The sequence below is a fragment of the Aotus nancymaae genome, unplaced genomic scaffold (assembly GCF_030222135.1).
Source record: "Aotus nancymaae isolate 86718 unplaced genomic scaffold, 86718_ANA_hifiasm-v0.15.2.pri h1tg000040l, whole genome shotgun sequence".
NCBI lineage: Eukaryota > Metazoa > Chordata > Mammalia > Primates > Aotidae > Aotus > Aotus nancymaae.
In genome coordinates, this window is record NW_026988454.1 from 50,276,986 (window position 1) to 50,294,720 (window position 17,735).

The window sequence follows — 17,735 nt, forward strand, 5'->3', positions numbered from 1 at the left end:
AGGTATACACATGCCGTGGTGGTGGTTTGTTGCATCTGTCGTCCTGTCCTCTACATTAGGTATTTCTCCTAATGCTATTTATCCCTGATCTCCCCACCCCTGCTATTCCTCCCCTAGTCCCAACCCCCCAAGCCCTAGTATGTGATGTTTCCCTCCCTGTGTCCATATGTTCTTATTGTTCAACACCCACTTATGAGTGAGAACATGCAGTGTTTGGTTTTCTGTTCTTGTGTCAGTTTGCTGAGAATGATGGTTTCCAGCTTCATCTATGTCCTTGCAAAGGACATGAACTAATCCATTTTTATGGCTGCATAGTATTCCATGGTGTATATGTGCCACATTTTCTTTATCCAGTCTATCATTGATGGGCATTTGAGTTGGTTCCAAGTCTTTGCTATTGTGAATAGTGCCACAATAAACATACATGTGCATGTGTCTTTATAATAGAATAATTTATAATCCTTTGGGTATATACCTAGTAATGGGATTGCTGCATAAAATGGTATTTCTATTTCTAGATCCTTGAGGAATTGCCAAATTTTCTTCCACAATGGTTGAACTAATTTACACTCCCACAACAGTGTTAAATCATTCCTATTCCTCCACGTCCTCTCACGCATCTGTTGTCTCCCGGTTTTTTAAAGATTGCCATTCTAACCGGCGTGAGATGGTACGTCAATGTGGTTTTGATTTGCATTTCTCTAATGACTAGTGATGATGAACTTTTTTTCATATGTTTGTTGGCTGCATAAATGTTTTCTTTTGAAAAGTGTCTGTTCATATCCTTTGCCCACTTTTTGATGAGGTTGTTTTTTTTTTTTTTTTTTCTTGCAAATTTGTTTAAGTTCTTCATAGATTCTGGATAGTAGCCCTTTGTCAGATGGGTAGATTGCAAAAATGATCTTAGCTAGATGTTCTGGATAACTTGCTGCAGCCTACATCAGCACTTGCTGTTTCTCCTTGTAGTTTTATGTTATAGACAGGTTCTTTTCTTCATCCTCAGGAGCCATCCTTTGCTAGCTTAAAACTTTCCTTCTGCAGCTTCTTCACCTCTCTCAGCTTTCACAGAATTGAAGAGAGTTAGGGCTTTGCTCTGGATTAGGCATTGGCCTAAGGGAATGTTGTGGTTGGTTTGATCTTCTATGCAGATCACCAAAACTTTCTCCATCTTAGCAATAAGGCTCTTTCTTGTTCTTATCATTTATGTGTTCACTTTTAACTTCCTTCAGGAATTTTTCCTTTGCATTTATAACTTGGCTAACTGTTTGATGCAAAAGGCCTAGCTTTCTTTTGACATGCTCTTTTTCACTAAGCTTAATTGTTTCTAGCTTTTGATTAAAAGTGAAAGACATGTGACACTTCTTTTCACTTGAACACTTAGAGATTATTGTAGCATTATTAACTGACCTAATTTCAATATTGTTGTCTCAGATAATAGGGAGACTTGAAGAGAAGAAGAGAGATGGGGGAATGGCTGGTCATTGGAGCAGTCAGAACACACAGAACACTTTTCCATTAAGTTTGCCATCTTACATACGCATGGTTTGTGGCACCCCGAAACAATTGCAATAGCAACATCAAAAAGATCACTGATTACAGATCGCCCTAATAGATATAATAATAATAATGAAAAAGTTTGAAATACTGAGAGAATTACAAAAATGTGACACAGAGACACAAAGTGAGCACCTGCTGTTGGAAAAAATGGTAATGGTAGATTTGCTTGATGCAGGGTTGCCACTACAAACCTTCAATTTGTTTAAAGAAAATGGAATATCTGCAAAGCACAAGAAAGCAAGGTTCAATGAAATGAGATATGCCTGTAGTTAACCCCTGCTACCTCTCACTCCCAGACCTTGGCAACCACTGATACATTTTCTGTCATTGTAGTTTTGCTTTTTCTAGGATGCCGTATAAATGGAATACAATGCCTAGCTCTTCTTGATGTGGCTGCTTTGAATTGGCAATATATATTTGAGATTTATTTAAGTTGTTGTGTAAATTAACCATTTGTTCCTTTTTATTGTTGAGTAGTATTCTATTGTAATGATGTGCCACAATTTGCTTACCCATTCACCAGATGAGGAACATTTGAGTTGCTTTCAATTTTTATGTTTTTCGTTTGTATTACATTTTTCTTTTTCTAAGATTTAAAAGTAAGCCACAATTTATACATGAATAAAAGTATATGACAGGTTATTTCCCAGTCACGTAGTGAATGTGAGCTGCCTTCAGACACACTGCCAATCCTTTCTCTTACCTGTGCTTTCCTTTGGCTTGCCTATTAAGTTCTAGAGTTGCTGTTTTATGATGCACTTGAAACTGCCTTTTCAAATCTTTTCACACTGATCTTCCTTCCATGGAAGCATGACCTTATATCTGAGTTACAATAATATATTCAGTGGTTTGAATATTTGATCAATTTCTATGCTTCTCAATTGCTTTTAAGCTCCATAGGAAAGAGGCTCTATCTCCTTTTGCCAACCTTTATTATCCTAGGACCTTTCACAACACAGAGCCCACAGTAGGCTCTCAATAAGTATTTGTGGAAGGCATGAATCCTCATGCTATTACTCTAAGCAAATGATTTCCCTTAATGCATTTCTGAGTCCATCTCATCTTCTACATCTCAAAATTATTCATTCATTTATCTTTCTTCTATCTACCTATATGCCTATGTGTCTATTTATATTTGTCTCAGAAAAAGAAATGCCTATCATTTTCTTCGTGGCTAACCCCTTCTCTCATCTTCTTACTATCATCCTCACCACTCTCTCTAACTCTTTTGGTACCTCATTATATAAATCATGCCAGTATTCTCTTTTTCTCTCTTTTTCCTTCTCTTCCTCTAGTCATTGCTTGCCTGCATCTTGGAAACGTGGTGCTCTATCTTCTAGGAGTCATCACTTTGTATTACTGTCCTATCTTACCGTCTTCCCCTCTCAGGCAGCCAGGGCTGGGGGAGACTTAAAAGCCCCAGGGCCTGGGATAAGTTGAAGTGTTGATGGGATTGTAGGAAAGGACATGCATTAGATGATCTGAGAAGCAGCATCTGGAGGACAAAAAAGAAACAAAGACCTGGAAAGACTAGTTACGAGATTCCTCAGTCTAAAGTAGCTCCAGAGGTGGAAGAATCTGAAGCCTGGGTCTCCTCACTCTGTTGGGTGAAAGCATGTATAGGGGCTGGGACAAGAGTGCAAATGGCAACCCATGTACCATTTGTCTAAATATTTCACAATTAAAAATCAAGCTAAGAAACTGCTCAATAGAACAGGTTCTATCTTCCTACTTCAAAAATATACTTCATAACAATAAATACAGAACAATGTGCAGAGCTATAGTTATGGGACTTAAATGGATTAAAAAAAAGACAACTGGGTTTAATTATTATTGCATATGTTTAGGAACTCTGTTGATGTTTGGATGACTAACAGTTTAGCCAAATAGATAAAATGGATTTTTCTTGCCTTTATTTCAGCAAAATTGATAATTGGATTGTTATGAGGATTTTAACATAATTTATTTTCTATTAATAATGTCAAACTACACACTTTTCTTGAGTCATTGTAGTTCTTTGATAGTTTTTACTAGTTTTAATTTGAAAGAATAATTCAATTTGGAAATGAACCATGAACCTTATGAATCAGGTTAAACATTGTTATGGGTTTTCATATGAGAAATTATTACAGAAAATATTACACCATATAAATTGCTAGCACTTAGATTGTGACAGTCATCATCTCTTATGGCAGTATCTAGATCTCAAACAGTACTTCTTAAGTTATTTTTCCTTCAGAAGTTTTAATGTCAATATATTGTAAAAAAATTTAAAAATAGAAGTACATTGATTAATGATAACTTGATCTATATTGGCCAGAAAATAGTATAGAAAAATTTTTCAGAATTATTTGTATGTGAATTATCAATTTCACAGTCACATAAACTTCCCCCAAGTTTGAATTTTCTTATAGTTTATTGGAATGTTACTTTTGGAGCATATTTTATATTTTTTAATTTAACAATTGTCTTTAAATTCAAGAAATAAAATTTATTAAAAATTGAAACTACTGAAGTTGTATCTTTTTTAAGGTAAATTTTACAAATATTATTAATAGCAAGCAACAGTTCATACCAATAGCTGTGGCTCTCACAAATTCAAAATTAGCTTCACTTCCTGCCAATGTCCATGATTCACTCTTTGAGGATCTTCTGTGGTTTGGCTTACCTCTCTTTGTGCATCTCATATCTTGGCTAAATTAAGTTTAATTGCTGTAACAACATTTTGTCAAAATTCCTGTCATGTGTTTGAGAGTGATTTAAAAGTCACATTCATTTAATCAAGATGTTCTATCTTTGAGAAGACCCAGAAAATATTGTATGTCGTTGTTAAAATTTTCCCCTAAATTTATATCTGCACAGTAGAGTTTATGTCTCCTAGTAACAAATTCAAACTATGTATTGTACCTGGTAGAAAAAACACTTTCTGATTTTCAGCTAAAGTTCTAGTTTCTACACATTTTTCTTCAACAGCAACGTTAGTTTCATTATCTTAGGCTTCCCCTCTAAAACTTTAAAAATTGATTTCTAAATTTAAAGTTATTTTCTCATTCTTCACACAATTCAGAACCAAGGAAATACTAATTAATTGTGATATTCTTGTTTTCTTCTCTAGTAACTTAAAAGTACATGAAATGAATGTGAATTTTCCACATGACTTTTATCCCTGGTACAATTCAGCTCAAATGAGTAACACTTGCTTTTTCAAATTATAGCTGCGATAATTTTCTTTCAGTTTTTTGTTCATTAAACACAATCCCACCTTGAATAATCCCATCTTGAATTCTCCACACTAGACAGTGATCATTTGCTTTATTACGACTATTTTTTCATCTACTTTGAATGTTTGGCCATTTTACCACTGCATTTTGAAATCCTTTCATTAAACCTAGATATATTCCACTGTTTTCTGTATGTATTATACTCATAGTTCTGATATGTGTTTAAACAATGTTTACATAATATTTTTTGAATAATGTTACACTACTAGTCTTTTTTCTTTCTCTTCTTTTTCTTTTTCTTTTTTTCCCTAGAGACAGGGTCTTGCTCTGTCACTCAGGCTGCAGTGCAGTGGTGCAGTCATGGTTCACTGCAGCCTCCACCTCCTTTGCTCATATGATCCTCCTGCCTTGACCTCCTAAAGCACTGACTGGGATTATAGGCATGAGCCACCGCATGCAGCTTACACTAATATTCTATATTAATGTTTAATTTCTTTGTTGAATCCATTGTTTGGCTGCTTATTCAGGTTTTTTTTTCAGTGCTAGAAATTGCCCATATGCTTTTTAATATGTGCAAGTGATATTTTGCATTCTTTCAATCGAGAACATAAGTTTCCTGTCAAAAAAATAGCTTCATTGGCTAAAGTTGATCTTGAAGGTTGGCTGTGAATCATATCACAGCAATAGCAAAACAGGTTGTATTTGGACGTTATTATTTCTCTGCTTGGAACACTCAAAGTTTTCCTTATCACAGCTAACTCTCTCACTTAAGCCTTTGTACAAAGGGCTCCTCAAAGAGGCTATTACTAGACACAAGATCTAATAGCAGCCTGCCCCCATCATTTCTACCTCTAGCACCTGTGACTACTTGCATGTCCTGTGTCTTCCCCACTAGACCTTAAGCTGCATGAGGACAGGACTCTGCCTGTTTTGTTCTTAACTGAATCTCTAGTATCTAGAACAGTTACTAGCCTACAGTGGGCACTTAAATATTTGTTGAGGGAAAGTAGTGCTCTCTATTCAGAAACTGCATTCTTTAGCTCATGAATGAATTTCTTTGGTCTAGGCCAAAGACCCTTTAATATTTTCTATTATCTTAACTTCTGTATAGCAGTGATTCTCAAAGAGCAGTCCCCAGACCAGCAGCTTTCTCATAACCTGAAAACTTACTGGAAATGCAAATTCTTAGGTCCCACCCTATATCTACTGAATCAGAAGCTCTGGAGGTGGGCCCAGCAATCTTTTCGTAATTTCTATAGGTATTTCTGATATGAGATAAAGTTTGTGAACCACTGCTTTAGGAGCAAATGATTTGATGTTGTGAATTGCTTTCTTACTTTGCAGTCCCATTGTGATTTGTATTAAGGGCACATTGAATGCCAGAATTCTTTTTCTTTTCTTTTAGTTTTATTATGAGCTATGCAGATGATATTGATCAGATATTACTGCATGACTCATACTTAATCCTATTCAAGAATCAAGAATGAAGAGAATCTTTGCTTATATGTCAAGGAATAAATTAGAATTATAATATACTGCTTGCTCTTTAATAAGGGATTAAATGATGCAATTGGTTTAAAATGTTTTATGGTTTATATTTTATGGTTCATAAAATATATTAAACCAATTGCATCATTTAGCTTATGCTTGTAGCAGGTGACTGTCTTATAGCAGGTGACTGTCTGCTTCAGGCCTATGGTATTTTATTTATTCCTATTTTTTTCTACTCCTTCCTCTTTTTTATTTCAGTTCCTGTCACTTGAAAGGAAAATGTATTTGAGGATGGAAGAAAAATCTATCCTAGGACCAAGTTAATAAAAGAGCCAAAGCTTCCATTGCTCTTCTTGCAGAGAGAATAATTAGGATCTTAGTGTCATTTCCATTTTATGCATTCTTAATGGCCTCATTCAATATCCCTAATCTTTCTGACAGTTAATCTAAAAATGATCAAGAATTCTTATTATTGTTTCTTAACTAGTGTGAATTGTGAGTTGGTTTTTATTGTATGTCTTGCACTCTAGTGTTTATAAATTAAAGTTTACTAAGAGTTACTCTGCGTGCCTGCAAAACTCTGTCCAAGCTTCAGTATCTAATCCAAAGCTCTTAATTGGTGTGGAAAGTAAAAATAGCAAAAAGATTATCCTCAAAATAATGAGATATTGATTAGTCATGTTGTTTTACTTTATTTGGTTTAAGCTAGCAATGGAGTCCTTTTCCCTTGCATATTTTTCAGAGAAAGGGAAAAATGTTTTATTGTCACAAATTTCATTTTTATACAAAGAGAAAAAGGTTTTTAAAAAGGGTCACTTAAAGGTATGGATCCTGAGGGAGGGAAATTGAAAAGATGGCATTTATTGGAAGTTGGCAATAGTTTGAGGACAGTTTGCTTTCTGCTCTGTGTCTGCTTTGCCATATTTAAATGTTTTTCTCCATTAATTCTACTATTAAATGTTGAGAATTGTTCTCTATGGTCTAGTAAAGTGAATTATATTGCTTTTCTACACACACACACAAACACACATGCACACACACATGTGTGTGCGCAAGCACAGAACTCTACCTTTCATATCTTCTCAGCACAAATCAAGTTCTGAAAGATTTGAGAAAAGGACACCAAATCTCAAGTGAGAGGGATTCTTCATAAAAAGAGATTTTCCAGATTCTCCATTTCAGTAGTCATTGAGCTGGTGAGTAGAAAGATTATGATTTTTTTTTACACATAGTCACACAAACATGGATGTGACTTCCTTCATAGAATTAATGGTATGACACCCCAGACAAACTTCTCAGGTGCTATGTATTTCACCTTGCCCCCAGTTCTGGATCACAACTGACTGGCATCACTTGAGTTATGGACTGGGCTAAACAGCAGCCATGAATGTGGAAAGAGCCCTGAACTTGGAAACATAACATCTCAGGACAAGTTTCACCTGGACCTTCTTTTCAGCTCTGCTCCCTGGGTCCTTTTTTGACCTTCTGTGTATTCATCTCTAAAATATGGATGCCACTGCATATTATTCTTATTTCCTGGAGTTTCAGATGTAGTTGTGAATGTGGAAAACCTTTGTAAATGCTGTGCATGGCTCAGAAGGAAGATACTGTTAGTATTATCACTATTAATAACTACAGGCTTTTGAGAGATACAACATGAAAATAGTGGTGAGGAGCAACCCTGAACGACACCCACAAATTCTGAGTGCAGAGAGAATTGCAGTCAGGTTGACAGCATTTTAAGAAGCATTGAATGATTGCTTGTATCATAATTTTTCTCTTTCTCTAAATGACATTTTGAGTCTCCTCGGAACCAATGCTTCTCACTGGGTGTTCAGCGTTAATCTCAAGAAAATGATGAAACTGAGTATCTTCCAGAGCTGCCACGTTGCTTTCCCTCTCTGAGGACATCCCTATCATTCTCCCAAAGACTGCATTGTGCAAAAATGTTGAAACTTTGAACTCCCCTAGTGAAGGGATTGGGAAAGTGGCTGCACACTGAAAAATGCAAGGCATCTGGAAAAAGTGCCCAGAGGATGTAATGTGTCTCGGTGACCAACTGGCTGACTGTATCCTGTTCTCTCATTCTTTTATTCCCTCCAGACATCCTCCATTTCTTTTTCTGCCCTGAATAGTAATGACTTCTTCATCTGGCACAGCCACTGGAGAGGGAGAATGAGGGCCTTCCCAGGCCACACCGGCCATGCCCTATTTTTATTGGCCAGAAGAGATGATGGATGAACGGCAGATGCTGCTGTCAGCTCAGCTCCTTTGCTCAGCCTCTGGAGATTATTGATACTCACTGGAGGCCAGTCAACTCCTCAGTGGAGGTGCCCCAGGGTCAACATGGGTCCCAAATCCAGGAAAATATGCTGGTATACACATAGTTATCAAATCAAAACTTGAGGCTATGTATGCCCCCCAAAGTCTGCACTCTCAGAAAAGCAGCTGTGTAAAATTTACTGATCTCCCTGTTCCAGAGACTCTAAGAGGTCCTGGCACCAATAGGATGTTGCCTCTTTCCTGTCCCACTTCTTCTTTATTCCTCACACTCTATTTCCCAGATTAAGTGAGTGCAGTGTTTATAAGACAAACCTGACAAGTGTTGTAAACACCAGTTTGTACAGCACTATTCGTATTATTGACCTGGCTACAGGATGCCTAGTTGAACCCCTTTCATTTTGCCTAGCTTTTGCCAACCAGCAAAATAATTTCATCTAGGAACCAAGGCTGGCCTCCGAATGAAAAGTTTGCATACAAATCCATGATATACCCGCAGCCCTAGGACCTGATTTGTGCTTTGGGTTTATGGCTTGTGGGGAGGTGAGGATGGGCCTGGACATTGTTTCTTCTGTGAACTGGACATTTATAGATTCAGTTCATATATAGGTATACAAGATGCCAGTCCTAGATGTGGGCTTTTTACTGAACAACTGAGTGGTCTCTAATATATTTCAGTCAATGATCATTTTAGACTGAAGGTAGAGCCCATGACTGATGGAGGACAGCAGCTGCTGCCGTCCATCATTCTATCCCTGGCCAATAGGAAGAGTGTACTAGGAGCAGCCTGTGGGTAGGAGAGGCTGACTGCTGTTAAATGAAGTAAGCGTTACTCAGGCTTGCGAGAAAACGGCATAATGTCATGATGGAATATATGAATATGTCAGCCCTTTGTTAGGTCAAGTGCTTTTCAGACTCAGAATGTCTATTTACAGTGTATTGTTGCATAGTAATTTCTTAACTTATTATCTGATTGCATGGTTTAGGGCTAGTGTGTTATTTTGGGCAAAATGACATAGCTCATGAGGCTGTCTAAATATATTATTAATGTTGCGGAGTTGAAATTTGAAACATACATTACTACAAATTAAACCCAACTGGTAAAAAGAATACAGAATTAATTTATCCCTTAATAGATTATAAGAAGCCTAAGAAGTGAAAAATTTTAAAATGGCATAGCAATGAAACATTTAATTTTTTCTCTCAAGCAGTGACCTTTCTAGAATGTAAAGGTAAATTTAAAAAAGCAGTGCCATGTATTTCTGCTTGTCTTCTTCCCCTACTCTTCCTATGGGCTTAAAAACTATGATCATAAATATATGAAACAAAGTTTAATGAAAATGGAAATGATAATGTAATATTTTTGCTTACAGCACTGGGGAACATTTTAAAAACAATAATACTTTGCCCTTTCAAGAGCGTGGTAAAATGATGGGAATAAGTTCGCAAAACTTGTATGTAGGACAGCTGATATGGTTTGCATCTGTGCCCCTACTCAAATTTAATGTTCAGTTGTAATCCCCAATGTTGGAGGTGGAGTCTGGTGGGAGGCGATTAGATCACGGGGGTGGGTTCTCATGAATGATTTAGTACCCTCTCCTCAGTGCTGTTCTTATGAGAGTGAGTGAGTTATGATGAGATCTGGGTGTTTAAGAGTGTGTAGTACCTCCCCGCCTCACTCTTCCTTCCTGCTCCAGCCATGTGAAGATGCCTGCTCTGGCATTGCCTTCTGCCATGAATAAAAAGCTTGCTGAAGTGTCCCCAGAAGCGTATGCTGCCATTCTTCCTGTACAGTCTTTAACTGTAAGTCAATTAAACCTCTTTTCTTATAAATTACCCAGTCTCCGGTATTTCTTAATATCAGTGAGAGAATGGACTGACACGGAAAAGTGGTGGTGGCTCCAATCCCCCATTTCTCCTCTGAACTGCTCACCAGTCTCTCCAGCTCCAACTATGGCTCAAAGAGGCCCAAATACAGTTGCTGTTTCAGAGGGTGAAAGCCATAAGTCTTAGCACCTTCCATGTAGTTTAAGCCTTCAAGTGTACAGAGTGCAAGAGACGAGGCTTGAGAGCCTCCACTTAGATTTCAGAGGATGTATGGAAACGCCGGATGCCCATGCAGAAGCCTGCTGCAGGGGCAAAGCTCTAATGGAGAACCTCTACTAGGGCAGTGCAGAGAGGAAATGTGGGGTTGGAGCCTCCACACAGAGTCCCCACTGGGCCAATGCCTCGTGGAGCTGTGAGAAGAGAGCCACTACTCTCTAGACCCCAGAATGGTATATCCACTGGTAGCTTGCACCCTTAGCCTGGAAAAGCTGCAGGCACTCAACTCCAGCCCATGAGAGCAGCCATGGGGCAGAGCCCTGCAAAGCCACAGGGATGGAGCTGCCAAAGGCCTTGGAAACCTACCCATTGCATCAGCCTGCTCTGAATATGGTACATGGAGTCAAAGGAGATTATTTTAGAGCTTTAAGATTTAATGGCTGCCCTGCTGGGTTTTGGACATGCAAAGGGCTGGTAGCCCCTTTCTTTTGGCCATTTTCTCCCTTTTGCAATGGGAGTATTTACCCCATGACTATATCCCCATTGTACCTTGTAAGTAATTGACTTGTTTCTTATTTTGTAGACTCATAGGTGAAAGGGACTTGCCTTGTTTGAGATGAGGCTTTGGACTTTTTAGTTAATGCTGGAATGAGTTAAGACTTTGGGGAACTGTTAGGAGGGCATGTTTGTGTTTTGCCATTTGAGAAGGACATGAGACTTGGGAGGGACCAGGAATAGAATGATAGAGTTTAGATCTGCGTCCCACCCAACTCTCATGTTCAATTGTAATCCTCAGTGTTGGAGGTGGAGTCTGGTGGAACGTGACTGGATCATGGTGGTGATTTCTCATAAATGGTTTTGCACCATCCTCTCAGTGCTGTTCTTGTGGCAATGAGTGAGTGAGTTACCATGAGATTTGGTTGTTTACAGTGTATAGCCAATAGCAAAGCCATAGAATCAACCTAAATGCCCATCAGTGACAGATTGTATAAAGCAAATGTAGTACATGTACATCATGAAATACTATACAGCCATGAAGAAGAATGAGATTGTGTCTTTTATAGGAACATAGATGGAGCTGGAGGCTATTATCCTTAGAAAACTAAAAAAGGAGTGGAAAACTGAATGCCACATGTTCCCACTTATAATTGGGAGCTAAATGAGGAAAATTCATGAACAAAAGAAAGGAGCAACAGACACAAGGGCCTACTTGAAGGTGGAGGATGGGAGGAGAGAGAGGAGCAAAAAAAACTATTGAGTACTAGGTTTAGTACCTGTGTGATGAAATACTCTGTACAACAAACCCGTGACACAAGTTTACCCATATAACAAACCTGCAATGTACCCCCAAATCTAAAACAAAAGTTAAAAAAAAATTAAAAAATAAAAGTGTGTAGCACTTCCCTGCTCTCTGTCTTCCTCCTGCTCCATCCATACGAAGATGGAAGATGCCTGCTTTGGCTCTGTCTCTGCCATAAATAAAAGCTCTCTGATTTCTCCCCAGAAACAGATGCTGCCATGCTTTCTGTACAGCTTGCAGAACCATGAGCCAATTAAACCTCTGTTCTTATAAATCAAATGGTTTTTTTGACCTTAAAAAAAACTCATTGATTTAAGAAATAGCAAGAATGTTTCACAAAGTTAAATTATTATCCTATGAGAAAGTTCAAGCAGTTATTGCAGCATAAAACAAGAATGGGCTACTATGGGCTGGGCATGGTGGCTCACGCCTGCAATCCCAATGCTTTGGGAAGCCAAGGCAGGCAGGTCATATGAGGCCAGATGTTCAAGAACAGCCTGGGCTAACGCGATGAAACCCTGTCTCTACTAAAATACAGAAATTAACTTGGTGTGGTGGTGCACACCTGTAGTGTACCTGTAATGTGATGGTGTGGTGGCTGAGGCACGACAATTGCTTGGACCGGAGAGGCAGAGGTTACAGTGAGCCACGATCATGCAACAGCACTCTAGCCTGGGCGACAGAGCAAGACCCTGTCCTGAACAACAACAAGAAGAATGGGCTAATATGAAAAAAGAGTAATCAAATAGCATAACTGCAGTAGGTACTGTTGGTGCACTGCCCAGTTTCCCTCTTCTAGGAATGAAACATTCATTCCTCCAGCTGTTGGGATAGTTGACAGCCAATAACTCCCAGCTAAATTATTCTTTGAGCCTTGCCTCAGCTGAAGAGAGCCACCTGGCCCAAGATTGTACTGGGGTCATCTTTGCTAGCCAGTCAGCTGGTGACTCAGCTCCAAAATCTCATTTTAGGGCCTGCTCTCTCCATTTCTGAGAAGAAGACTCTGAGGCAGATATTTGCATTCAGGAAATTACTGGGGAGGGCTCTTGGGGTCAGTACCTTTAGGGGAGTGAAGGAAGTGGGACTGTACAGAGAAAAAAAGTGAAGAGGGATGCAGTTGTAACAAAGACCTCAGAAAATTCTAGAGGCACTCTGGAGCTAAGATAGCCCTTCACAATTGTTCCAAGTTTTGGAGGAGGAGCTGTGTCTTTTACACTCTTTTATTGACTAATGTAGGGTACCACCAAAGCTACAAGGTATGCACTGGTGAGAGGGTCACCAGCATTAAAGACAAATCAATTATGGCAGTACTTTGTAGGCCAACTTGAACAGCAGAAGATGCTGTATCAAAATGGTTCTCACTGATAGCAAGGGGGACAATAGGATGCCAAAATGATAGAAGCCAGGTGGTAGCACTTAGCCATCAGAAATAAGGTGACTGCAGTATTATGATGATCAACAAGTGCATACTGGCAGCCAGAGTGGGCAAAACATGCAGAGAGGTAGGAAGATGGTGAACAAAACACAGTGTTCCTAGTCACAAGATATTTGGACAGCCACCAAGCATATTGCTGACTTTATACAACAAAAATAAATCAAGGATGGATGATCATGAGGCAGGGAAACTGCCCCAATAAAATATCATGATCATTCTCCTTTTTTCTGGCCGTGGGCCATGTTACAGACTGGGATCCCTTAGACTGAAGGAAAGGGCAGGTCTCCAGGAGGAAAGACTGCAACGTTACAGCAAGTGGTTTCTCAGTCCTTCCTTAAAGGAATCTATGACCGTTTACTTATGTAACCAGCCACCAAGGGTATTGCTCAATTTATACAACAAAAATAAATCAAGGATGGGTGATCATGAGGCAGGGAAACTGCCCCAATAAAATATCATGATCATTCTCCTTTTTTTCTGGCCATGGGCTGTGTTACAGACTGGGATTTCTTAGATTGAAGGAAAGGGCAGATCTCCAGGAGAAAAGACTGCGACATTACAGCAAGGGGTTTCTCAGTCCGTCCTTAAAGGAATCTATGACTTATACTTATGTAACCATACACTGGGAAAAGAGACGGGTGTACATTTTCTAAGAACTGTTGGCAGAGGTTCCAAGATGGCTTTGATACTAGGAAACCAGCAGCACTATCATGAATCCCTTGTTAGAGTGGAGGCCTAACAACTACTCCAGTCCCATGACATACAACTAATACGTTTATTCAATTGTGAAATTGATCCCTGGCACGTGGAATAAGAGCTATCATAATGAAACAGGCTAAGCAGAAACCTCTGGTCAAGAGGGTAGACTAAAACCAATATTGGATTTAAGGGGAATGGCAAAGATTACTGCCACCCTTAAAGACCTGAAAGTTCAAAAGGTGGTGGTACCTATAATGTTCTCAAATATTTAATTCACTAGTCTGTTTTTTTTTTTTTTTCAAAATTAGGTGAATCCTGGAAGATAATAGTGAGCTGCCTAAAACTTCACCAATTAGTGACCCCATTGCAGCAGCAATATCAGATGTGATGTCTTTATTAAAGCAGCTAAACATAGCCTCAGGTACAAGGAATGTGGTCATTGATATGGTGAGTTTGAGCTTTTCTACCTATAGGATTAGAAAGGACAACTCTATGTATATGTTTACAGTCTAGCCCAAGGACTATGTTAATTCTCTGTTCTCTGTTATATAGCTTGAAAGGACCTGCACCATCTAAAAATTCCACAGAATATCACATTGCTTTGTAATATTGGTGATATTAAGTTAACTTAGGCCAGATCATCAGTGAGTGGCAAGCACACTGAAGGCCTTAATAAGTAACATGTACCCCAGAGGTTAGGTAATAATAAACCCTATGGAAATTCAGGTGTTCCATACTTGATAATACTGCTCCAAAACACTATTGGCAACACAAAAGCTCCCAAATTTGAGTGGGATCCAGAGCAGAAAAGGCCTTTCAGCAGGTCCAAGCCATATTACAAGAAGCTCTGCTTATTTGGATGTATGACTAGCAGACTCTGTGGTATTAGATGTATCTGTAGTAAGTAAAGACACTGTGATGGTCTGAATGTGTCCCTAAAAATTTATGTGTTAAAATTTTAATCCCTAATGCTACAGTGTTGGGTGGTGAGATCCTAATGGGAGACATTTAGTTCATGAGGGCTCAACTCTCATGAATGGATTAATGTTGCTATAAAGATGGCTTGAGGACGTAAGTTTTCTCTTTCTTCTGCTCTTCTGCCATATGGGGACATAGTATTTCTCCTCTCTGGAGGATGCAGTGTTCAAGGCACCATCTTTCAAGAAGAGAGACCTAGGCCTTAATCTACCTGTGCCTTGAGAACTTCTCAGACTCCAAAGCTGTGAGAATAAAGCTCTGTTCTTTATAAATTACCCAGTCTGTGACATTCTGTTTATAGCAGCATGAAATGAATTACAACAAACAGCACGTGCAGTTTATGGCAAAGCTCAATAGGAGAATCATAACACAGACTCATAGCATTCTGGCATGAGACTGTGCCATTGGCAGTGGAGAATTTTGCACTTTCAAAAACAGCTTCTGATGCGCTACTGAGCCTTGGTAGAGATGGAGCACCTGACCTCTGGTAGAGATGGAGCACCTGACCATGGGACTTTAAATAGCTGGGTGACCAGGACTGCCTACTATGATATGAGTTTTGCCAAATTTGCCAAATTATAAGGTTTAAAATGCCTAGCAGAATTCACTGTAAAATGAACTGGTACATCTGGAATTGGTCATGAACAGGGATAGAAGGCACAAAGAAGTCACAAACCAGGTAACCTCCAAGTACATATCATTCAACACTGTTGCATTAGTTCAACTTTCTTTTTGTTTACAAATATGGCTGGAAGTTGGATGACAGATACTCAGAAATGGCTGAACTTAGTTTGTGAATATGTGGGTGCAAGCTAAAAATGAACCATAGTTGCACTGTAGCACTATTCAGAGGTGGTTATGAAAAATAATAATGAGTATAAATCTCAATAGGAAGAGCAGTGGGTCACTACTTTGTCTTTTGGAACAATAAGCTACCCAAGGTTAGTATTTATATGGAATTATGGGCAGTGGTGAGTAGCTTGGTCACATTGGTGAGGCGCCTGAATGGAGGAAGATTGGAATATTAGAGGCCAGGAGTTCTGAGAGAAAGCACGTGAATGGACCTAGGGAGCAGGACCTTTTATAACATCTAATGGAAAAAAGAAGCTCATTCTTCAACAAAGGAGATGCAGTAGCTAGGAATTCACTGGTGCAATCACATACTGCATGATCCAGGAGTTGCTGGGCTGAGATAACAATGGAATACCTTGTTGAAGACAACTGAGGCGCTGACTTAGAGAGAATACCCAATGAGGGTGTGGCACTTTACTTCAGAAGTAGGCATACATCCTCAATCAATGACCATTTTATGGTTATTTATCTTCAATAGGCAGAATTTATTGGTCCAGGACCCAAGTGATGGATACAGGAATGAGCTTAGTTGCCATCAGTTCTAGTGACCCACTTAGGGAATTTGTGTTTTCTGTTCCCACAATTCTGGACTATGTGAGTTTAAGGGTCTATTTTCTAGAGGGGTTGTTTTACCATCTATGTTGATGTTAAAAAGAGAAAGAAAGAAAAGAAAAGAAAAGAAAGAAAGAAAGAAAGGAAGGAAGGAAGGAAGGAAGGAAGGAAGGAAGGAAGGAAGGAAGGAAGGAAGGAAGGAAATACTGGGTAATTTATAGAGAACAATGTATTTCTCATAAATCTGTAGTCTGGAAGTCCAAGATCAAGGTGCCAGCAGGTTTGTCATCTGTTACAAGTTCAGTCTGTGTTTCCAAAATGGCTCCTTGACCACTGGGTCGTCCAGGGGGGAGAAATGCTGTATTCTCATATGACAGATGGTGGAAGGGCAAAAAAGGAGAAACTCCTTCTGCCAAACTCTTTTATGTCATTAACCCATTCACAAGTGCAGGGCCCTGATGATCTAAACACCTTTCAAAAGGCATTGTTACCACTAAGTACAGAAGTCCCCAGTTCTTGTCTAACTTGAGGGAAAGATTTCTGCCAAGAGAAAGTTCAAAGATAGCAGAGAGCTTTATTGAAGGGAAATAAATAGGGATCAAAGAGCTTATGGTAAGGAAAAAAAAAGAAGTACACTCCAAGAAAGAAGTGGGCTGAACCTGCAGGAAAACAGCTCCAAGGGTCCTGACTGTGAGTTTTATCATATTAGGCTCCCTCTTCAAGTTCTGGCTTCTTCTCAAGTCTGCACCTTTTTTCTTTGTCTAGTTTTCCTGCTTCTGCCTTTGGTTCCTGCCTTTGTCCCCACCTAATTCCTGCTCAGGCCTGTGGGACCCTCTGTTAGTGTTGGTTAATGCACTATGCTTGCCTAATTGAAGCATTGCTCCTTATTGCCACCCCAGGAAAGTTGTCTAGCAGTCACATCTATACTTATCAAATCTGCATATCTTTTAGGAATTTCCCCCTTTGCCCCTCTTTCCTTCCTTATCAGGATGTACCTAGCAACATTCTAATATTGTAACTGCAAAGTAAATGATTATTGGGGCATCTTAAGGAGTGTTTCAGAGGGTTTGTTTCTGCCTGTGGAATAAACGCTCTGAAACACTCCTTAAGATGTTTCTCCTTTCTACTCACAGTTAACTAATTGCTCACCCACTTCAGCGTTAGAGATGCTATTAACATGCAAATTTTGGTTGGTCCCTCAGGCCAGAGACTTCTTAGACTTTTCCTTTCTCAAGGGCTCTGCCTCCTGCTTATGTCTGGCTGTCTGCTTACTCTAACAGCATCACCTCCCAACACTGCTGCATTGGAGATTAAATTTCCAACACAC